Source organism: Orcinus orca, chromosome 9 (assembly GCF_937001465.1).
Source record: "Orcinus orca chromosome 9, mOrcOrc1.1, whole genome shotgun sequence".
NCBI lineage: Eukaryota > Metazoa > Chordata > Mammalia > Artiodactyla > Delphinidae > Orcinus > Orcinus orca.
Genome location: NC_064567.1, coordinates 4281364 through 4303246, shown reverse-complemented (window position 1 = coordinate 4303246; position 21883 = coordinate 4281364). Strand labels below are relative to the sequence as shown.

At 43.5% G+C, this 21883-nt stretch overlaps 2 long non-coding RNA genes across 2 annotated transcripts in view; one reads left to right on the top strand and one right to left on the bottom strand.

The window, feature by feature from the left end:
* The window catches only part of LOC117197180 (uncharacterized), a 131112-nt gene extending 123376 nt beyond the window's left edge, over positions 1 to 7736 (top strand). The window contains exons 14-16 of the long non-coding RNA XR_007479114.1: positions 508 to 547; positions 2372 to 7112; positions 7197 to 7736. This is a non-coding gene — a long non-coding RNA (uncharacterized LOC117197180). The remainder of the gene's footprint in view (positions 1 to 507; positions 548 to 2371; positions 7113 to 7196) is intronic.
* On the bottom strand, positions 686 to 17986 carry LOC117197182 (uncharacterized). The gene is made up of 5 exons (XR_007479117.1): positions 14385 to 17986; positions 12430 to 14171; positions 10362 to 11629; positions 9012 to 9127; positions 686 to 7607 (listed from the first exon to the last, which is right to left on the bottom strand). It is a non-coding gene; the product is annotated as an uncharacterized LOC117197182 (long non-coding RNA).
* Positions 17987 to 21883: the final 3897 nt, after the last annotated feature.

Sequence of the window (21883 nt, the reverse complement as noted above, 5' to 3'; positions counted from 1 at the left end):
TCCCCTAAGTTCCTTATGTCTTATTTACACCCAGGCCATCCCTGGGGACACTTGCTTTCCTCGTGTAATCATTAATTACTCTCAAGTGTTCTGGTTGAAATACGAAACTATAACATTATCATAGTTATCACTTCTAGAAATGGGGTTTATTTATTTTTCCGTATCCTTCGTAGATGTCTCTTCACTAGAAAGTAGGCACAGGGACTTTGTGCCAGGTAATTATTTAGGCACTGGGGAGGCAACAGTGAATACAGATTATGAGAACTCATTCAATATTTTTTGATGGAACCAGTTAAAGAAAACGAATGACAGGCTTTCATATAATGTGTTTGTGCACAGACACATAAACGAACTGAAGTGATGATTTTGTGTTCTTTTGTTTTTCTTTTAATTTTTATTTTATATTGGAGTCCAGTTGATTAGCAACGTTGTGTTAGTTTCAGGTGTACAGCAAAGTGATTCAGTCATACATGTATTTATTCTTTTTCAAATTCTTTTCCCATTTAGGTTATTACAAAGTATTTAGCAGAGCTCCCTGTGCTATACGGTAGGTCCTTGTTGGTTATCGTTTTTAAACATAGCCGTGTGTACATGTCAATCCCAAACTCCCAATCTATCCTTCCCCCTCCCCCTCCCCCCACGTCACCCCGGGTAACCATAAGTTTATTTTCTATGTCAGTGAGTCTGGTTTTTTTTTTTGGTTAAATAAGTTCATTTTTATCTTATTTAAGTGAAGATTTTGGATCAAGTTTTATTTCATAGTTATGTGGACATATGCTCCAAAAAATAATAAATAGGGAAAAACTCACACTCATTCAGAGGAATGAGATTGCAAAGAAATTGTCAAAAAGTTCAAATTGAAAAAGAAACTTGTTTGGAAAGGTTGCTTCTGCTACATTGCATGAAACTTCCTAAAGAGGTCAGCGACTCCTCCATTAGTACCTGGGGTCTTCTCTGTATCTTTGTCAATTTTTTTCTTTTCAACACTGGCCTTGGAATATGACAAGTTATTCTAGATAATTTAGGCAATATTCTTGCAAGTAGCCATAATGTGGGGGACCCAGATGTGGGGGACGAGTTTATCGATCTGTAGACAGAGCAACGATACTGGGGTCGCTGCTCGCCTTTGCACACGGAGCCATGGATGAATTAAGAACAGATTTTCCTTTGAGAGGATAAACTGGGAGAAAAAAGCTGAGGTTGTGTTTCAACCTCCACTTGTCTCCTAGGCTTGAAAGCTTCGGGCAGTACACGGTCTGCATCTCTTCATGTGGAAACATGGGCGGTAGCAAAGACCATTTATTTTCAGTGTATGTAAAACCGATGAAATCAAAATTAACCCAGAGAACTATTTAAATTGGCGTTTATTTCTTTCTGACCCCAAGGGTGATTTATTCCCATCCACACCCCAGACACGGACACAGCTTCAAATGGACACTTCAGCAGCTGGGATGTACTGAGTTGCAGGAGGTCCCACCTTACAAATCAGAATAGTTCAGAGAAGTGACAAAATCATATGCATGTTTAAAGGCAACCCAGAACTAGGAACACAGGGAAACCCAACTGAACTGAATTCCAGTAAGAGACAAGCCCTTCCTAGCAGAGACCCTGGGTACTTTCATCCCTGCCGCATTTTTCCTTACTCAGTATGTGTGGGATGTGGCACCCACCTGTCTTTTAAACTTCTGCCAACTACAGATTGGCACTTGCCATCTGCCTCTACAAGGATTAAATCATGAACTGCTGCAGCCGCTGACCTTCCACACCCCTGAAAGGAGCTCAGGGTGGAGAGCAGGAAGGAGGCCCTCTGTGCTCTGGGAAAACCCGGCAGAACAGGCCTTCAGATAGTTAGATATTCTCAGGAGATATTATGAGCCCAATTCTTGCATCTCCTTGTATCTAGAAAAGCACTAAAATCATTAATGGAGACATCTGCTCCTTGTGACGAGCAGCCACCTTCTGCCAAAATGCATGGGTTTTTTTTTTTTCATTTATGTTTTGCGGTACGCGGGCCTCTCACTGCTGTGGCCTCTCCCGGTGCGGAGCACAGGCTCCGGACACTCAGGCTCAGCGGCCATGGCTCACGGGCCCAGCCGCTCCGCGGCATGTGGGATCTTCCCGGACCGGGGCACGAACCCGTGTCCCCTGCATCGGCAGGCGGACTCTCAACCACTGTGCCACCAGGGAGGCCCTCAAAATGCATGTTTGACTGCATGTTCCCCCTTCACTAAAATCACATCTATACTGACCTCCCCCTGCCTCTTCGGGAGAGTTTCTCAGAGCTCTCTGAGAGGCTGTCTCCCAGGCTATAGTCCTCATTTTGCCCCAAATAAAACTTAACTCAGAACTCTCATGTTGTGCATCTTTTTAGGCAACTCTTCATCAGCCACGTGTGGGCTGAGAGGAAGGTTTGGAATTCTGAGGATTCCCAGGCTTGGAGTGAATCCACACCACATCCTTCTCACGGGACCTTCACTGGGTGCATGGTAGCAGCACCAAGGCAGGTAAGCCCTCCCGATGTGCGCGGTACCTGGACCATGTACGTGGCCGGGCCCTTCTGGAGGCTTGGGGATGTGCAGGATGGCCAAGGGAGCTTCCTAGGGCACAGGAGGCTCCTCCTGGATGCGAGGCAGAAGCAAATCAAAGCCTGCTCCTCTTGTAGAAGAATGGAGAGCGATCTCCAGAGGCTCAGGGAGTGGCTGCTCATGTGTAAAGTCTGGAGCCTTAATAATAATATTCGTGTGCTGCTTTATTAAGCACTTTAACCTTTACACTCTAATTCTCATGATAAACACATTACGTTTGTGATGTTATTCCCAAACTCTGGAGGATAACTGGCTTACTCTAGGCTTTAGAAAGTGAGTGTGCAGCAAAATCAGGACAGAGACCCAAGATTGTTGCCTCTTAGTTTATGCTTTTCCAAGAAACAATAGTTACTCTGCTGCTGCACTATCCTTACCTCAGAAAACTCCTGCTGTAGCAACGTTTGTTGTTGAGGTCTCTGAAATACCTGTTTTGTTCTGAACCTCTGAACTTTCTTGGCTCAAAATTGGAATGACAGCCTTTAACACATGATTATCATTTTATAGCAATGTATGCATTTAGAATTCTGAGTTATGATTCACCCAGTTATCTGAATTAAAATATTTTCCTTGCCTTCACTGTTGGGCTTTGAAGTACCACCGTAAACCCACCTACCCCTTTCCCCAGAGTCTGGGGTAGGCGCTTCAATATGCCCCCATAGCACCATAAGATCCCCCACCATAATGCCCATCACAAGATACTGGACCTTCCAGTTTATGCGTCTGCTTCTACCCAGCGGTGAGCTCAGGGATTTTATGCTTGGAGGAGAAATTATTTCGTATTCATCTTTTATCCCAGGGCTTATTACAGTGGCATTCAAGGGTCAGTCAATAAATACTACTGAATGACTAAACAAACAGGGTAAATAAATGCCTTAGGAGAATCGGTCACCCCCCGGTCTGCCATATCTCACCACGACTACATTGATACATTGATTAATAATTTGCCTGGAAAGAAGCTCCTTTATGATGGTGTGGATGATAGTAAAAGTAATATTTTCATCGTGTTATTAAGTGCAGTGTTGTTCAACCTGTCTGCTTATCTGCCAACGTACGGTCCGGGGCAGAGATCACGTCAGCTTTGCTGTCGTATCTACAGCAGTTTGGAGAGCTATTGGCACACGGTAGTGGCTTACTTTCCTGGGTGAATAAATACCTTTTTATGATGATTATATAATACATGTACAGTTCTGTAAACATTATATATATTAGTCATGCTTTACATGTACATATATAAATTTAAACTTATCCATCTTTTTCTTCATTGATTGTGATTTTTGTCACTTGTTTAATAATTGCTTCTTTTCCCCAAGGCACTGTCTTTATTTTTTGGTAAGATTTGGGGGTTTGATTTTTATATATTGATAGTTAATTCATTAAAATTGTTTTCTTTTTGTGGTGTGAGGTAGGTATCAGATTTTTTAATGTATGCGTAAACAATTTTCCCAGCTCTATTTATTGAATAGCTTAGCTTTTCTTCTCTGATTTGCAATGTCATTTATCAATGTTCTATAATTAATAGGCATTCTTTTCTATTATATATGTTGGCATTGATATCATAGTGTTTCCATTACTACAGTTTTGTAAGTCTTGATAACTAGCAAGAAATGTTTTGTTCCTTTTCTTCTCTCTTCTTGATCTTTCTTAGAGGTTTTTAAAAAGCAAATTTTTCTTTTGTTGAAGCTCATTTGCTTTTTTCTTTTTCCATTTTATTGATTTCCTACCTATTATGTCTGCCCTATTTTTAAAAGCTTATTCTAAGCTTTTAAGTTCTTCAGACATTTACTTTTAATCTTTTTCTTTTATTAATGCACATATTTCCCCTTTTTCTTGGTCCTACTATAGATGACTATGATGTAGTACACTTTTTGTTATTCAATTCTAAATATGTCTTAGTTTCCTATGTGAATAACTTATTATCTTGAGTAATTTGAGTCCATTTAAGTCTGTGCTTGTTGCTGATTTCTAATTACTTGGAGTTTTGCTCTGAGAATCTGATCTGAATGTGTATCACTCACACTCTAGCAGGAAGCAGATGCCGTACTCAAGTGGGTAATTGAGGAAGGTTTAATGAAGAGGCTGCTCATAAATATGTAAGCAGGGTTACAGGAAACCAAGAGCGATGGTTGAAATGCTCTAAACTAGCAAGATGGAGGAGCCACTACTACCCTCAGGACTGAAGGTTAAGGAGAGGCAAAGTTGACCAGAACCCAGAGATAGTAGCTGTTGTTGTAGCAGAGGGTTTCCTGACAGGGGCTGTGGTCTTGGTAGAGAAACTTACTTCAACATATAACGACCCATCACAGAGGAAAGCAGGAAATAAGTACCCTGATCTCACTCTGTCGTCCAGTCCAGTCTCCACCAATGCTTCCCATTTATGCGAAACAACCAGAAGCCAGATGGCAAAGGGAACCATGGACGAAGTCCAGCCAGTTCAGCCTCCCAGGGTAGGGGCGGATGGAAGAAAGGCAGAGGGTGGGTTTGGATGGTATAATGAAAGTGTCCAGTACTGTTCATTCTTTCTGTCCCCTCCAAAGCTTCACTCACCTGTTTGGCATTCAAGTAAAATAAATGTGTTCTCAATGCCGGGGACAACAAAGTTCCATGAGCTGCCGTATAGATTGAGTGATGTCAATACCTGAAAGATAAAATGTTAGCCACCCCGAGCTGCCCACCATCAACTGAATGTTTTTTCCTGATATTCCAAATCATAAGATTGGATATTAACAGTAATATTAAATTATCCCTTGGAAATGGTATATATCAGAACAGGCACAAGTTAATTGCACAGGTAGCTGGGTCATTTACTCACCTGGAAACTGTGCCTATTTCTGCGTCTACTGCTTTGCCCTCAACACACACCTGTGGCCTCATGAGGGTTCCCTATGAAAAGTTAACAAAAAGGGTAGGTCTGGTTTGCAGATGGATTTGCATAATATACACATAGATAACCAAATGTATTACAGCTCCACACAGGGATGGGTGGATTTGGGAAAAAAACAGTGATGATGGGCAATCACTTGGGGGGTCAAGCACTAAGTTTCCACCGGGGTCAATAGGAGGCCAGGAACTGCTTACCAACTTGAGGCTAGTTACTGGCAGAAGACGGCATGGCTTCATTCCCAAACCCAAGGGACCATGCAGTGATTCTTTCTTTGGGATTTTTCAGTTGCTGTTAAAATATATTATCTGCCTCACACACAGGAAATACCGTAGCATATCTTGACACACAGCATAAGTGACAAGACAGCTTGAACTACTTCCTGGACATGATACGGAAGTCTAAGCAGTAGACCTTCTTGTTCTTTACTCTTTCCACCCGCTCCCCCCCCCCCCGCAAACTGGCCATCTTAAGCGTTACTCAATAATCATGTTACAAGATCATGCTTACATATCCTATATGTAGCCTTCAGAAAGCAAAAAGTCCATCAACAGTTACGTCTATTTCTTTGAAATGGGTGCTACAAAGTGTCACAGTATATTTTCCCTTTAGAGTGAAAGTGAAAGACTTTAGGTCTCCAAACTCTGCGGGGCTTCTCTCTTACCCTCTCCCCTTGCTACTTCCTCTCATCAGCTCCAGTGAGCAAAACGTCATCAACGTGATGTGGTACCTGATGTGATGTTAAGACATTCAATTCCCTCTGGTCTGTCTTAGGACCAAAGCAGGAGAGATGGATGATGTAGGGGTGCTGATGCTCCTGCCACAAGAGAATGAGTTGTTTCTGATCATCTTTACTGATAGAAATGGGGAAAATTATCAATATATGCCAGGTCAACAGCCGTATACTCGGTGGTAGAGCAATGTTGATTTGCTTCGGTAAAGATACCACATGTGGAACTACAGTTATGATGGACATGAGCACCTGATTAAGTGTGCGATAACCCACAGTCATCCTCCAAGACTCATCTGGGTTTTGCACCATTCAAACGGGTAAGGCAGAGGGACTTCCCTGGTGGTCCAGTGGTTAAGACTCTGCCTTCCAATGCATGGGGTGCAGGTTCGATCCCTGCTTGGGGAGCTAAGATCCCACAAGCCTTAGAGCCAAAAAAACAAAACATAAAAACAGAAGCAATATTGTAACAAATAAAGACTCCTGTTTTCCTCCTGTTTGTACAATGTTTTTTTTTAAAAATCCTTGTGACAGAGCTCTCCTGGTGTGAACCGCATGGGTTATGGCTTCAATAGCAACCAGAAGTGACAGCTCCTAGGTCCTCATTGGGAGAAGCTTCCTACATGGGGGAAAGAGGGCTGGAAGGCATGAACCCTGAGTGGGAGGAGGGCGCTGCAGCATCACCGGTGCAGGTGAGGGTCATGGCAAGGATGCTGGCCGCCAGAGCCACACTCGGTCTCAGTTATGCTCACCTTTTTGCTGAAGAACAGGGGGAAGCCTGTCCCCTTTCCCTCTCCGAATCGATCCAGAGAAGGTGGCCCTGGCCGGCTTGCCACTCTGTAGAGCCTCGAGTTGGCCACCAGGAGGCAGTGCTGTCTCTTCTCAGACGCAAGGGTAGAAGGTCCCGCCTGGCTCGGAGGTGAGTTCTCGGGTGACCTGTGGGAGGTGTGAAGACAGAGAAAGGTGGAGACAAAGAGGGCTTTTCTCTCCCACTCCGATGTAGGGAGGAACCTGTCGCCACCCTGGGCTGTTCTGATCGCAAGCATTTAAGCGGAGCCTAGAGGATCCCCACCCCCGCCCCGGTCAGGCAGGTGGGGATTGAAGTTTCCCTCCAGAAGGTATTTGCCTGGTTCACCAGAAAACACCTGACGTCCAATGCTTTAGTCCAATGAGTTCCCTGAAGGCAGGGCTACTGCCTCTTCATCTCTCTCCTAGCAGGGCGTGTGCTTAACTGACAAGTCGTCCAGTGAGTGATTTAATACATAAAGCATCTGACCTTTGCTAAGACGCTGCTTTCGGAGGCAAGGAACCAGGTTTTCATGTCGGCCCTCCTACCGGTCTGTCGCTGAGAAATAACTTCTGTCTGAGCCTTCACTCCCCGTGTGTGACTCACTCGCAGATGTAAAGTCGAACTCTGCTGAAGGCAGGGACACAGTTACGGATGCATGTTTTTGAAAGGAAAAAATGGTTGTGAATGTGAAATCCACGTTTCTTCCTTGACTGTTTTAGATCTTATAGGGTAGAGTAAATTTCTTATGTGAAGGCACCTAGAGATTTGCCTCATGGCCCTCAAGGCATGATTACCAGGGGGTAAGGGGGAGACGGATAAATTGGGAGATTGGGATTGACATATACACACTACTGTGTATAAAATAGATAACTAATAAGAACCTATTGTATAACACAGGGAACTCTACTCAATACTCTGTAACGGCCTATATGGGAAAAGAATCTTAAAAAAGAGTGGAGGGGGCTTCCCTGGTGGCGCAGTGGTTGAGAGTCCGCCTGCCGATGCAGGGGACACGGGTTCGTGCCCCGGTCCGGGAAGATCCCACGTGCCGCGGAGCGGCTGGGCCCGTGAGCCATGGCCGCTGAGCCTGCGCGTCCGGAGCCTGTGCTCCGCGACGGGAGAGGCCACAACAGTGAGAGGCCCGCGTACCGCAAAAAAAACAAAACAAAAAGAATGGAGGTATGTATATGTATAACAGATTCACTTTGCTGTACACCTGAAATTAACACAACATTGTAAATCAACAATACTCCAATAAAGATTAAAAATAATAGTAACACATCGAGCTGAGAGTGCAAAATGGGTGGAGAGCCCGTCCACTCGATTTACAACCTGGACAGCGGCCTGCATCGTGGACGAGGAGGCTTGTCTGTGGACGCTTCAGGGATGTGGCCCGGTTAGTTTCACGTTGACCCTCCCCAGTTATCCCTGACCACCCCCGTCAGGGGGCGCTAGATAGTAAGGTTCTCGGGAGTAAGAACTATGCTTGGGGTGGGATAGGGAGGGGGGGAGGGAGGGAGACGCAAGAGGGAAGACATATGGGAACATATGTATATGTATAACTGATTCACTTTGTTATAAAGCAGAAACTAACACACCATTGTAAAGCAATTATACCCCAATAAAGATGTTAAAAAAAAAAACTATGCTTCATTCATCCAGTAACTCGTTCAATATCCCCTACAAACTCCTCGTCCACTTGCCTTCTTGGGTCCTCCAGACTGTGTCCTCTGGGTGTGTGTGTCCCCATGGCAACCTCTCCATACTCAATAAAAGCCATAGGTTTGCACCACCAAACACGAACCTTAGGTCTGCATGTTTCCTTCACCTCAGTTACACCTTTTCTTCTATTACCCAGGATCAGCCACTATCCAACGCGTCATCCCCGCCAAGCCAGAAACACCCTCAAATACAACCGGTACTTTTCCACTCCACTCCACTTCCTATTCCGTCGTCCATTCCATCACCTTCATGATGTCATATCTTCACGTTTTGGCGTCGCCAATGTTGGAATAGCTTGTAACTTACCATCTTACCACCCTCTTTCCTTCCTGTCCAGCTCCTTCAACATTCTGTGAGCTCAGCCACGGCAGGGAGGATCTTGCGTTCCCAGTATCTTCCGCTGGTGTTGGCCATAAGGAGCCCTGAAATCAACGTTTGTGAAATGATCAGATAAAAGAATGGCCCGTACGTTCTGAGTCGTGAAAACTCCCTCAGTCAGGGATGCTTACTGCTTTGCTGGGAGATGCATGCAAATTCCTACTTTAGGGAAAGTTGGGATTTTCATAGGCGTATTGAATCATCTCTTAAATGATAGAAAATTTTAATATATATAACCTCAGCCTGGTGATGCAGGCAGAGCAAGTATTGCTTTTCTGAGGTTTAAGTTGTAAGAGGGAGAAATGGGGCCTCAGAGGTGTAAAGTGATTGCCAAGGTCATGACTGTGTCTGGCAAGAAATAGGATCTCCCTGCTCTGACCGCAGTGCCCTTTCTTCATTGTATCTCCTCCCTCATGACCTGTGGAGTGAATGATGGATGGGTATCTGCTCATGGATGCTTACAATGGATATCTCTGACCTCTCCAGTAATTGATGGGGCAGAATCCTTTGAGTTCAGGCTTAAGACAGACACTAACTGGGGTAAAATTAAGTGGTTTAAAATGCTTTTGAGATACTTCACCTGAAGACGTGCTACTGACAGGTAAATGAAATGAATATGGAGAAACCTCTTCCCTGCCAATGAATAACACATAGCTTTCAGGCAAGTAGGTAAATTCAAGGAGACTGTCTTTCTTAGCTACGCTTAAAAAGTTCAGTACATGAATAATTGAACAACTTCCTGGCACACTCAATATTTATTTGTAAGCCTGCTCCGGGCAGAAAAAGAGAAAAAGCATTTTGAAAACAAGTTTTGCATTAGCTAGGAGTTTATTTGTTTGCCGGAAGATTCCCTAATTACATTTGCAAAGGAACATATTGTTGTGTCTTGTTATTTTCTCGTTGACCTATTGACGTGAAATATATGAGACAAATTAGAAGGGAGATGGGTAAAAGTCTGAACCACGTGTGTACGTGTGCGCTTTAGGAGACCAGAATAGAACTTGCAGAAATTTGCACATGGATCACGATCCTTATTACAGTCCTACAATCCTATGGAATAAGAATTGCTTTTGCACTTGCCTTTTCTCTCCAGTTAAGCCAGTGGCCAGTCCAGGAGGGCCACAGAGCTTCACCAGAAGCAGATGCTCAAAAACTGTTGAATAAATGTTTTGCTGGTTTGCAAACTGGTCCCCATATATGGAGGGCAAAGAGAGAGCGAAGAAGGAGGCAGACACTCCACATTGGCAGGTGGCAGTTCTAATAAGCAAGGGGACTTACCTATGAGGCTTCTCTTGGGGGCCACAGATGATTAGATGTCCACACTAGGTGGTCTCAGCGCCGGCTCGCTCTCTCAAGGCTGCGTCCTCGGAAGGGCTCTCGCTGTGGAACGGTGGGCAGATGCACCTTCAAATGTGGGGATGGGATGAGGAACCTCCACTGCCTGGGTCCACCTTGAGGGTCAGCTGGTGGTCACGTCCTCTCGATGACCTCCTCCAACATGTTTCCTATTCCAAAACGTTCACAATGTCTTCTTTATGAAATCTAAGTTATGAGCGTGTAAACAAGCAGAGGGTCTTCCATCGTCCTCCGTCTAGTGGGGGTAGGAAGTCCCATCCAGAGAAAGCCTGACTGCCTGATTCTGTTGGTTCTTCACATGCTTATTGGGTCTAATGAGGAGGAGAGGCTGCTGGTGACATGGACCCAAAGATGGGATGCTGGGGAGTCAGCACCAGGGGTCTGGGAAATGGACGCTGCATCTAATCTACGTAACACATATTACAGACAATGTGTCTCCTTTAGACCTGAGGGCTCACTAATCACGCATTCACTTCTTCATTCACCGAATGAATAGATTTTGAACACCTTTTATGTGCTGGACGCTGTTCTTGGTGTGGATAACAGCAGGGAGTAAAAGAGACAGCCATCTCTGCCCTAGGGGGGCTCACATTCTATGGGGGAAGACGGCCAATAAAACAACACAGGGATGTGTGATCTAGTGTGATTGGAGACTCCGTAGAGATTCACCGTGAGATGCAGCTCACATCCGGTTGACTGAATATTTGTGATCCAGGATCAGGCAGTCACCTCTCTGGGGCAGGAAGTGAACGTCAGCCTCCCAGGACTGTACTCCTCCCAGGGGAAACCATCAAGATTGCTGCACTTATTTAAACAATGGTTAGAAAAAATTAACCTGTTTCATTTAAATAGCTTTAACCAAATGCAAATTAGTTTTTCCTCATGGGAGGGTGTTAAAATACAGGTCTCCTGCTAATTCAGGGCTTTGCCAAGTAAACTACAGCACCGAGGTTCAGATCTGAGAAAACTGTTGGTTATACTCTACTGGCCATCACAGACTCCTCTCTTCCTCTCATTTCCTCTCTCTCTCTCTCTCTCTCTCTCTCTCTCCCCCCCCCCCCACCTTGCATATTTGATGTTGTCTTGTAGGTTTCCATTGAAAAAATCAATGCTTGGCTCTGATTATGTTCTTGGTACAGGTGTGAACTCCGATTAGGTAACTGCTGTTGCATTTGACTTTTTCCTTTGATCTGAATTGAGGTGATAAGTGTGGCAGACAGAATAGGAGGGAGATTAGCAGCCTTTCCTACCAATATACTTTCTAAAAAAATAAAATAAAATATTCATGCTGGTTATTCTTCATCCCTGCCTTTCCCCCCCTCCCCCTCCTTCTTCTTCTTCCTTCTTGGTCTTCTCCGCTAGCCTGTTGGGGATGTATTTGTTTGCCCTGAGGCTGTACCCCCTGCTTCAGCCAGAGGCGCAGCTGGGGACAGGGCGGGGATTTACGCCCACTTTTGGCTTCTGTCCCAGTAGCAGCTCATCTCTCGGAGGAGCTCAGGTCTCCTGGGCGCCTGCACCCCACCCCCTCCGCCTCCCACACAGCTCAAGCCCTCACCAGGGTGCTATGTTTCTTCTTCTTGACCCTTGGGGTCTGCGAATGCCAACCCCTCCCCAGGACTGCTACTTCTGGGTGTGCTGACCTCAGATGATGTGCTTAACCCCGCAGCCCCTCATAAGTCCCTATAGGCAGCTCTCTCCAGAATCCCATAGGAACATGCATTCTCTTTCCAGGTGGGCCCCTGACTGATATTGTAATCTATTTAAGTAACTAAGCATCGAATATAAAACATTACTGTTTTGAGAAAAAAAATAATTATTTAAAGGGAGACAGAAGCACAAAGGTATGATTTAGGTATCCCGTTTTTCCTTAATCACCTTAAGTTAGTGCCTAAACTAACCCTGTTTTTCTTCCAGCTTCAAGGGATCACTTCTTTAAAATCACTCTCAGTTTCTGATTTTAGATCAGAAACCCTCCCCCCCCAGAGGATACATTTGACTCTGGAGCATCTCAGCTTCAGAGACAGTTGAAATCTTAGATTCTTTTCCGTTCCAGCTGAGAGTTAAAACTGAGTTCTCTGTTTCCCGTAACTGCAGGAAAGGAGTCCGCTGAGGACACAAACACGCAAGCAAAAACCTGTAACAGAAAGTGGAAAGTGTGACCTTGACCTGGGGAAACTTGGCGAAGAAGTTGGCAACTGTGGTGGGACCTACAGGATGAGTGGGCACGAGTGTGTCATCTGCTGGTAATGACCTTCACCCTCTGTATCTGGAGAAGAGGCACCAGCAGCTGGAGTATCTGGGGAACCTTGAGTCATGGTGAAACGGATCAGGGGTGGGAGGGGGTGAGGGCAGCCCCAGGAAAGCTGAGGTCACCCCTGTTGCCTGAACTCCCAGCCTGCTATTAAGACAATTTCCAGAGGCTTTATTTCCCTTGTCAAGAACGCCCTTTACTCCCTCTTCCACTTACTGAATGGAGCAGAAAATGTCCTCTACCTACCCATGGAAAGCCTGTTATTAGGAAAGAGTGATTATTTTCACTTCTCTGATTAAAAAAAGCATGAAGGTACAATTTAGGTATCTACTATTCTAAATCTACAATTCAGAAAAGAGAAGCCTTGACATTTTCTTGTTTTAATTCTTTGCTTTTTAAAATGTAGAGTTTGGGTTACTCCTACGATTTAAACGATTATCCCACTAACTCTGACATGTTGCCTCTTTCAGCCTGAGCTCCTACTTGAATTCCAAAGTTAAGTTCCAATGCACCTGTTTGATTTTAGAGGGTGAGGAGAGAATTTATGAATATTTGAAAGCTTGAACTTGAGGTCACGGCACACTCTTCCTCTCCTCCAGCCTCACCTTTTGGTCTCGTTTCCCCCTTCCTGTCCCTGCTTTCTTCCCTTCCCTTCCGTTTCTCTCCCATAGAGACTCGCTCTTCTTCACACCTCATCCCCACCTGGGGCGCGGGTCCCACTGGCCCCATGAAGGGAAATCATTTCAGCCCTCCTGTGCGAGCCCCCCAGAGGGGTCTGCATGGCTTCCTAGTGGCTCTGGAGATGGGAAAGTTTGCCGTGAAGGAGAAGAGACCAGGTGACATAGCTGAGCGCTGAGTGGAAGGTTGAGAGAGATTCCAAGTGGACTTTGAGCTGTTAAACCTCAGGGTGGAAGTGGGGGTCAGAAGGAGGGTCGTAAGAAGGATGAGGGCAGGAAGGCCGTGTTACCAAACCAAACTTAGGTCCACTCACCCGTGCGTAGTAAAGCCAGTCTACTGTCACCAGGTTGTGGTGAAGAGAAGTTCAGCGTTTATTGCCAGTGCCAAGAAAGAAGAATGGGCAGCTCATCTGCAAAAGACCTGAAGTGCCTGATGGCTTTCAGAGAAGGGGTTTTAAAGGCAGTGGGACGGGGCGGGGGTCTGCAGGGTGCGTTCTCAGCTCATGCACAATTCCTTGATTAGTTGGCATCAAGGTGAAGTTCAAGCATTATCTGGTCCAGGACCAGATGGTTTCACATGTAAATTCTATCAAACATTTAGAGAAGAGCTAACACTTATCCTTCTCAAACTCTTCCAAAAAATTGCAGAGGGAGAAACATTCCCAAATTCATTCTATGAAGCCACCATCACCCTGATACCAAAACCAGAAAAAGATATCACAAAAAAAGAAAATTATAGACCCATATCACTGATGAACATAGATGCAAACATACTGAACAAAATACTAGCAAATAGGGGCTTCCCTGGTGGCGCAGTGGTTGGGAGTCCGCCTGCCGATGCAGGGGACGCAGGTTCGCGCCCCGGTCCGGGAGGATCCCATATGCCGCGGAGCGGCTGGGCCCGTGAGCCATGGCCGCTGAGCCTGCGCGTCCGGAGCCTGTGCTCCGCAACGGGAGAGGCCCGCATACCGCAAAAAAAAAAAAAAAAAAAAAAAATACTAGCAAATAGAATCCAACAACACATTAAAAGTTTCAAGTGGGACTTATCCCAGGGATGCAAGTATTCTTCAATATATGCAAATCAATCAGTGTGATACACCACATAAAAAATTAAGGAATAAAAACCATATGATCATCTCAATAGATGCAGAAAAAGCTTTTGAAAAAATTCAACACCATTTATGATAAAAACTCTCCAGAAAATGGGCAAACAGGGAAACTACCTCAACATAACAAAGACCATATATGACAAACAAACAGCAAGAATCACAGTCAATGTTGAAAAACTGAAACCATTTCCACTAAGATCAGGAACAAGACAAGGAAGTCCACTCTCACCACTCTTATTCAACATAGTTTTGGAAGTCCTGATAGCCACAGCAATCAGAGAAGAAAAAAGAAATAAATGGAATAAAAATTGGAAAAGAAGGGCTTCCCTGGTGGCGCAGTGGTTGAGAGTCCGCCTGCCGATGCAGGGGATACGGGTTTGTGCCCCAGTCTGGGAAGATCCCACACGCCGCGGAGCGGCTGGGCCCGTGAGCCATGGCCGCTGAGGCTGCGCGTCCGGAGCCTGTGCTCCACAACGGGAGAGACCACAACAGTGAGAGGCCTGCATACCGCCAAAAAAGAAAAACAAAAACAAAATTGGAAAAGAAAAAGTTTGCAGATGACATGATACGATACATAGAAAATCCTCAAGATGCCACCAGAAAACTACTAGAACTAATCAATGAATCTGGTAAGGTTGTAGGATACAAAGTTAATGCACAGAAATCTCTGTCATTCCTATACACCAACAGTGAAAAATCAGAAAGAGAAATTAAGGAAACACTCCCATTTACCATTGCAACAAAAAGAATAAAATACCTAGGAATAAACCTGCCTAAGGAGGTGAAAGACTTGTACTCAGAAAACTATAAAACACTAATGAAAGAAATCAAAGATGACATAAACAGATGGAGAAATATACCATGTTCTTGGATTGGAAGAATCAATATTGTGAAAATGACTATACTACCCAAAGCAATCTACAGATTCAATGCAATCCCTATCAAATTACCAACGTCATTCTTCCCAGAATTAGAACAAAAAATTTTACAGTTCGTATGGAAACACAAAAGACCCTGAATAACTAAAGCGATCTTGAGAAAGAAAAACGGAGTGGAGGAATAAGGCTCCCTGACTTCAAACTATACCACAAAGCTACAGTAATCAAGACAGTATGGTACTGGTACAAAAACAGAAATATTGCTCAATGGTAGAGGATACAATGCCCAGAGATAAATCCACACACATGTGGGCACCTAATTTACGACAAAGGAGGCAAGAACATACAATGGAGAAAAGACAGTCTCTTCAGTAAGTGGTGCTGGGAAAACTGGACAGCTACATGTAAAAGAACGAAATTAGAACACTCCCTAACATCATACACAAAAATAAACTCCAAATCGATTAAAGACTTAAATGTAAGACCAGACACTATGAAACTCTTAGATGAAAACATAGGAAAAACACTCTTTGAAAAACCACAGCAAGATCTTTTATGACCCACCTGCTAGAGTAACAGAAATAAAAACAAAAATAAAGAAATGGGACTTAATTAAACTTAAAAGCTTTTGCACAGCAAAGGAAACTATAAACAAGACAAAAAGGCAACCCTCAGAATGGGAGAAAATATTTGCAAATGAAACAACAGACAAAGGATTAAACTCCAAAATATACAAACAGCTCATGGAGCTCAATATCAAAAAAACAAACAATCCACTTAAAAAATGGGCAGAAGACCAAATAGACATTTCTCCAAAGAGGACATACAGATGGCCAAGAGGCACATGAAAAGCTGCTCAACATCACTGATTATTACAGAAATGCAAATCAAAACTACAATGAGGTATCACCTCACACCAGTTAGGATGGGCATCATCAGAAAATCTACAAACAACAAATGCTGGAGAGGGTGTGGAGAAAAGGGAACCCTCTTGCACTGTTGGTGGGAATGTAAACTGATACAGCCACTATGGAGAACAGTATGGAGGTTCCTTAAAACACTAAAGATAGAATTACCATATGAACCAGCAATCACACTACTGGGCATTTACCCAGAGAAAACCATAATTCAAAAGGTCACATGCACCCCAATGTTCATTGGAGCACTATTTACAATAGCCAGGTCATGGAAGCAACCTAAATGCCCATCGACAGATGAATGGATAAAGAAGACGTGGTACATATATACAATGGAATATTACTCGTCCATAAAAAGGAACAAAATTGGGTCATTTGTAGAGATGTGGATGGACCTAGAGAGTGTCATACAGAACGAAGTAAGTCAGAAAGAGTAAAACAAATATCGTGTATTAACGCATATATGTGGAATCTAGAAAAATAGTACAGATGAACCTATTTGCAGGGCAAGAATAGAGATGCAGACGTAGAGAATGGACATGTGGACACAGTGGGGGAAGGGGAGGGTGGGATGAACTGGGAGGTTAGGATTGACATATACACACTACTTTGTGTAAAATAGTTAGTGGGAACCTGCTGTAGAGCAAAGGGAGCTCAGCTCAGTGCTCTGTAATGACCTAGATTGGTGGCCTGGGGGGTGGGGTGGGAGGGAGGTCCAAGAGGGAGGATATATATGTATACATACAGCTGATTCACTTCATTGTACAGCAGAAACTAACACAACATTGTAAAGCAATTATACTTCAATAAAACAAAAATCTGGTAGCAATGAGAATTCACTTAATGTTTCTTCCTCTAAAACACCTTTAGCTTCTATTTAAAAGAACATTTTTATTTGGATATAATTTTAAACTCACACAGAAGTTGTAAATTTAATACAGAGAGTTCCATATACCGTTTACCCAGCTTTCCCCGATGACAGCATCTTACATTATATTATATAACAAGTTTAGCAAAGCCAGAAAACTGACATTACAAAAATACTCTTAACTCAACTGGTTTTTACACACACTCATTTTGGGGGGCACACAATTCTACGAAATTTTATCACATTTGTAGCCCTAGGGTCTCCACCACCTCATTCAGGGGTCTCTTTAGTTTCCCTTCTTGTGCTGTGAACTGGAAACTGCTTCAGGTTGTAATCCAGGATAATTGTCAGGCTCATCTTATTTTTTTCCTTCTTTCAGGAATCATACTCCTGTGCTGTCAGTGTCCTATGGCTGAAAATTACTATTTCATATATATTTGCCCAGTTTTCTAGTTAATTTTAGTGGGGAGATAAATTAGGTACCATTTATGCACATGGATGGAAGTGTGAGTATACATGCTGGGAAAATTTAATTGCTCATTTCACTTTCTCAGGCAAAAGTAGTGGAGTTGACAAGTCATCACATTGGTGACGAGCTGTCTCTTGAGTGGGGAGAGCCCCAGGCTGAACTTTGAATTTCCTCTTCTTCACAGGAGCCCATGTTTATGTGACTATTACCGTCTTCAAAGGCTTGCTGTGGTTGCCTGATTTTCTGTGTCAGTTTTCCCTCAAATTAGAATCAACTGATTATCCTTCACCAGTCATCTCCCATTTTTTGTTCAACTTCCCTTGCTTTCTGCTGGCTCTCTGTTAATTCTCCTTTTGGATCAAACTCTTACATTCAGAACTGTCAGTTTTAACACAATCCCAGACTCGGCAACTTTGTTATGCCAACTTTTTCTACCGAATACCGTTGTGTCACCAGGCATTTACAGAAATCAAAGCCTTAGAGAATGTCAGAATTGATGAGGTTAAGTGTTATGAATGACAGTCATTTGGTTTTGTAGCTAACAGAGTAAGCATTAAAGGTTATTAATTACACAAAAATGTTTCCTGAAGGATAGTTAATGTCAAGGCAAACTACCCTCTGTGGTGAGATTGTCAGGCTCGAGGGAGGGTCAGAGAGGGAAGGGGAGCCATCACGCTTCCCTCACGTTTACCTAAAGTTGCCAATGAACAGAATGAACAAAATTATAGAGATATATTTATTGCTTTTAGGTCTCAGTCTCTGCAGTTCTGAGAAACTCGTTTTTCCTTCCTGTCTACCTACCCATCATTTGAGGATGATAACTCAGGACGTATCCAGGATACACCGCCATAGTGAATATCAAAGTCATTTGAAAAGCATGTTGGAATAAAAAGTTCTTACGGTAAAAGAAGGTAGTTATAAATACCAGCTAAAACCGTGTGACCAAAATACCTTCCCAGGAGCACCTAGACTGGTGTCTCATTGCGTGATGGGACTGCAGCTAAGCCAACACCAATAGACCGTCACTGTCCAGTGCACCCCTTTGTGAACTTGGTACCATACAAAATTCCTTAAACCATACTTAATTTCTAACTAAAGACAATAACAAAGTCATACTTTGACCCTACACGATACAACTATTCTGTGTACAACAAAATCAGGCCAACCCTTCCCCCAGAAGGGGATGCAGAGTCAGTCCTTGAGTGAAGCCCACTCTTATTCCTCGACATCCTGCAGCATAAACACTATGCTGTAACGTTCACTACTATTAATATATTTTGTGTGAGATGATAAGGGGACAGTAGAAGAAAGCAAAGAAAATATTTGGGTAATATATATGCAAACAGAACAAAATAATGAAGTTCTTACAACTATTACAGGCCTTGTATCTGCAACAGTTTCCATGGTTGTAGCTGGTATTTATAACTAATTCTTCTACTACCCGTTCCACATTCCCTTTGCCTTCAGCGAGCACTTCAGCTGGTTGTGGTTCTTTGCCTTTGCCTGGTGAAGTGCTCCAGACCTGCATTGCAGAAGCATCTGGGCTATTAGCACTCTCCACAGAATTGGACGGTGGTAGTTTTCCATTGACTTTAAGGACATGATGGTACTAAGAGGCACAAAGGGATATTCTGTATTCCAGATGTGCTCTTCTTTGCTCTTTGTGTAGGAGCTACCAAACTTCCCTTTGGGAGTCAAAGTCATTCACCCCATCAGTATAGCAAACCCTTTCTTTGCCTGTTGATTCAGAGGGATGAGGAGATCAAAGTGGCTGGATGCAATCTTAACTTTTATTTCAATGGAATCATTGTTTTCTTCCCCCTGATGGAAGCAATCTTTTATCTGGAACTAAGACCTCTAGATGAGTAGAGCCTAAGGTCACAAGGATGGGAAACAACAATTTTGCTAGTGGGTCACCTTTGTTAATAATGACTAGAGCCACTCCTACTTCTGTGTCTTGATTACAGGACATGTGAATCCCGGCTCTGGGGGAAACAGCATCGTATGTTGGACAGTGATTCAGCACAGTCAGTCTTCTGGAGAACTTTGCCCCACCCTGCAAGGTATCAGCCATCTGGCTTGTGCTGTAATTGAGTCTTCAAAATGCCATTCCATCTTTCTGTCAAGCCAGCTGCTTCAGGATGGTGGGGAACATAGTAAGACCAGTGAATTCCACGGGCGCGGGCCCGTTGCCATGCTTTGTCTTCTGCGAAGTGAGTTCCTTGACCAGAAGCAGTGCTGGGTGGTGTACCATGACAGTGGATAGGGCATTCCGGATGGTAGCTTTGTCAGAAGCACTGCATGGGGAAGGCACATCTGTATCCAGGTTAAAGGTCTATTCCAGTAAGGGCAAAGCACTTCCTCTTCCAGGATGGAAGTGGTCCAGTGCGGTCAACCTGCTGACTGACGACCCCAGGGAATGGTGCTATGTTAACGGCTCAGTGTGGGTCTCTGTGCTGGCAGACTGGACACTCAGTGATTAATGATTAATCACATCTACAAAATACCTTCCCAGAAACACTGTGGAAGGGGATGGAAGTGGGTTTTGTTCTTCAGGGATAAATGAAATAATGGAGTTGATGATTCATCATCTGTCACCTATGTATTAATGAGAGCCATTTGAGAAGTCTATTCTTAGCGACGCAGGCATTGACTCACCAGTGGAATCACAAAAGGGAGTTCAAGGTTTGGGTGTGCAAAGTGAGCGTTCATCTGTGTCTGGGAACACAGTGGAGTAACTTACATGGAAAACCTTCACCACCCAGAAATACTGGTTACAATGGACCATGTATTTTCTAAAAAACACAGGGAGTTGAGCCATTCAATAAGCATGTTACTAAGCACCATCTGGGGATGGAGTGACAAACCCAGTGTGGCTCTGCCTGAAGAAATATATGGAATAAATGAACACCTCAGTCCGGTCAGAGTGGCCATCACCAAAAATACTACAAATAATAAATGCTGGAGAGGGTGTGGAGAAAAGGGAACCCTCCTTACACTGTTGGTGGGAATGTAAATGGGTGCAGACACTATGGAGAACAGCATGGAGGTTCCTTATAAAACTAAAAATAGAGTTTCCATATCATCTAGCAATCCCACTCCTGGGCATATATCTGGAGAAAACTATAATTAAAAAAAATACATGCACCCCTATGTTCATAGCAGCACTATTTACAGTAGCCAAGACATGGAAGCAACCTGAATGTCCATCGACAGATAAATGGATAAAGAAGATGTGGTGTATATATACCATGGAATATTACTCAGCCATAAAAAAGAACGAAATAATGCCATTTGCAGCAACATGGATGAACCTAGAGATTATCATACTCAGTGAAGTAAGCCAGACAGAGAAAGACAAATATCATAGGATATCACTTATATATGGAATCTTAAAAAAAATACAAATGAACTTATTTACAAAACAGAAATAGACCCACAGACATACAAAACAAATTTATGGTTACCAAAGGGGAAAGGAGAGGGGCAGGGGTAAATTAGGAGGTTGGGATTAACACATACACACTACTATATATAAAATAGATAACCAACAAGGACACACTGTACAGCACAGGGAACTTTACTCAATATATTGTAATAACCTATAAGAGAAAAGAATCTGAAAAAGAATATGTATATATCTGAGTCACTGTGCTGTACACCTAAAACTAACACAACGTTGTAAATCAACTCTACTCCAATGGAAAATAAAAATTAAATTAAAAAAAGACCTAGGCATGATGCCAAGGAGATTTTACCATATAAGTCTGAGGTACTGTCCTTCAGAATGACACACAAACTGATACAGTGAAACAGGGACGAAGAGGTAGTGATCTTTCCATCATAGCCACAATATGCTGGTCTAGGAATCAATGATGAACATTAAGGTGGGTCCTCACACACTTATTTCTGGAGCCCCACTTGCAGCTATTTTGTATTTCTTGCTCCACTACTATGAACTTGGCTGAATTCGAGGTTTTAGAAAGTAAGACACGTTTCAACAAAAGACAAAGTAATGGTTCTTTTCATTTGGAGGCTGAGACTAATACCTGGCGATTTTGGAATCTTTGTGTCGTTGGGCTAATGACACAAAAGGGAGTTCAAGGGTGATCTGTGGTTGGGTGATTTGATTCTGATTATGAAGGGAAAGGGGTACCGCTAAGTACTGGGGGCAGGGAAGGGTAGGGATGAAACTCACTCTTTTGGGAAATGACACTAAATCCTGATCAGCAATGGAGATGGCAGTGGAGGCTCTAAGTCTAAGAATTTGAAAGG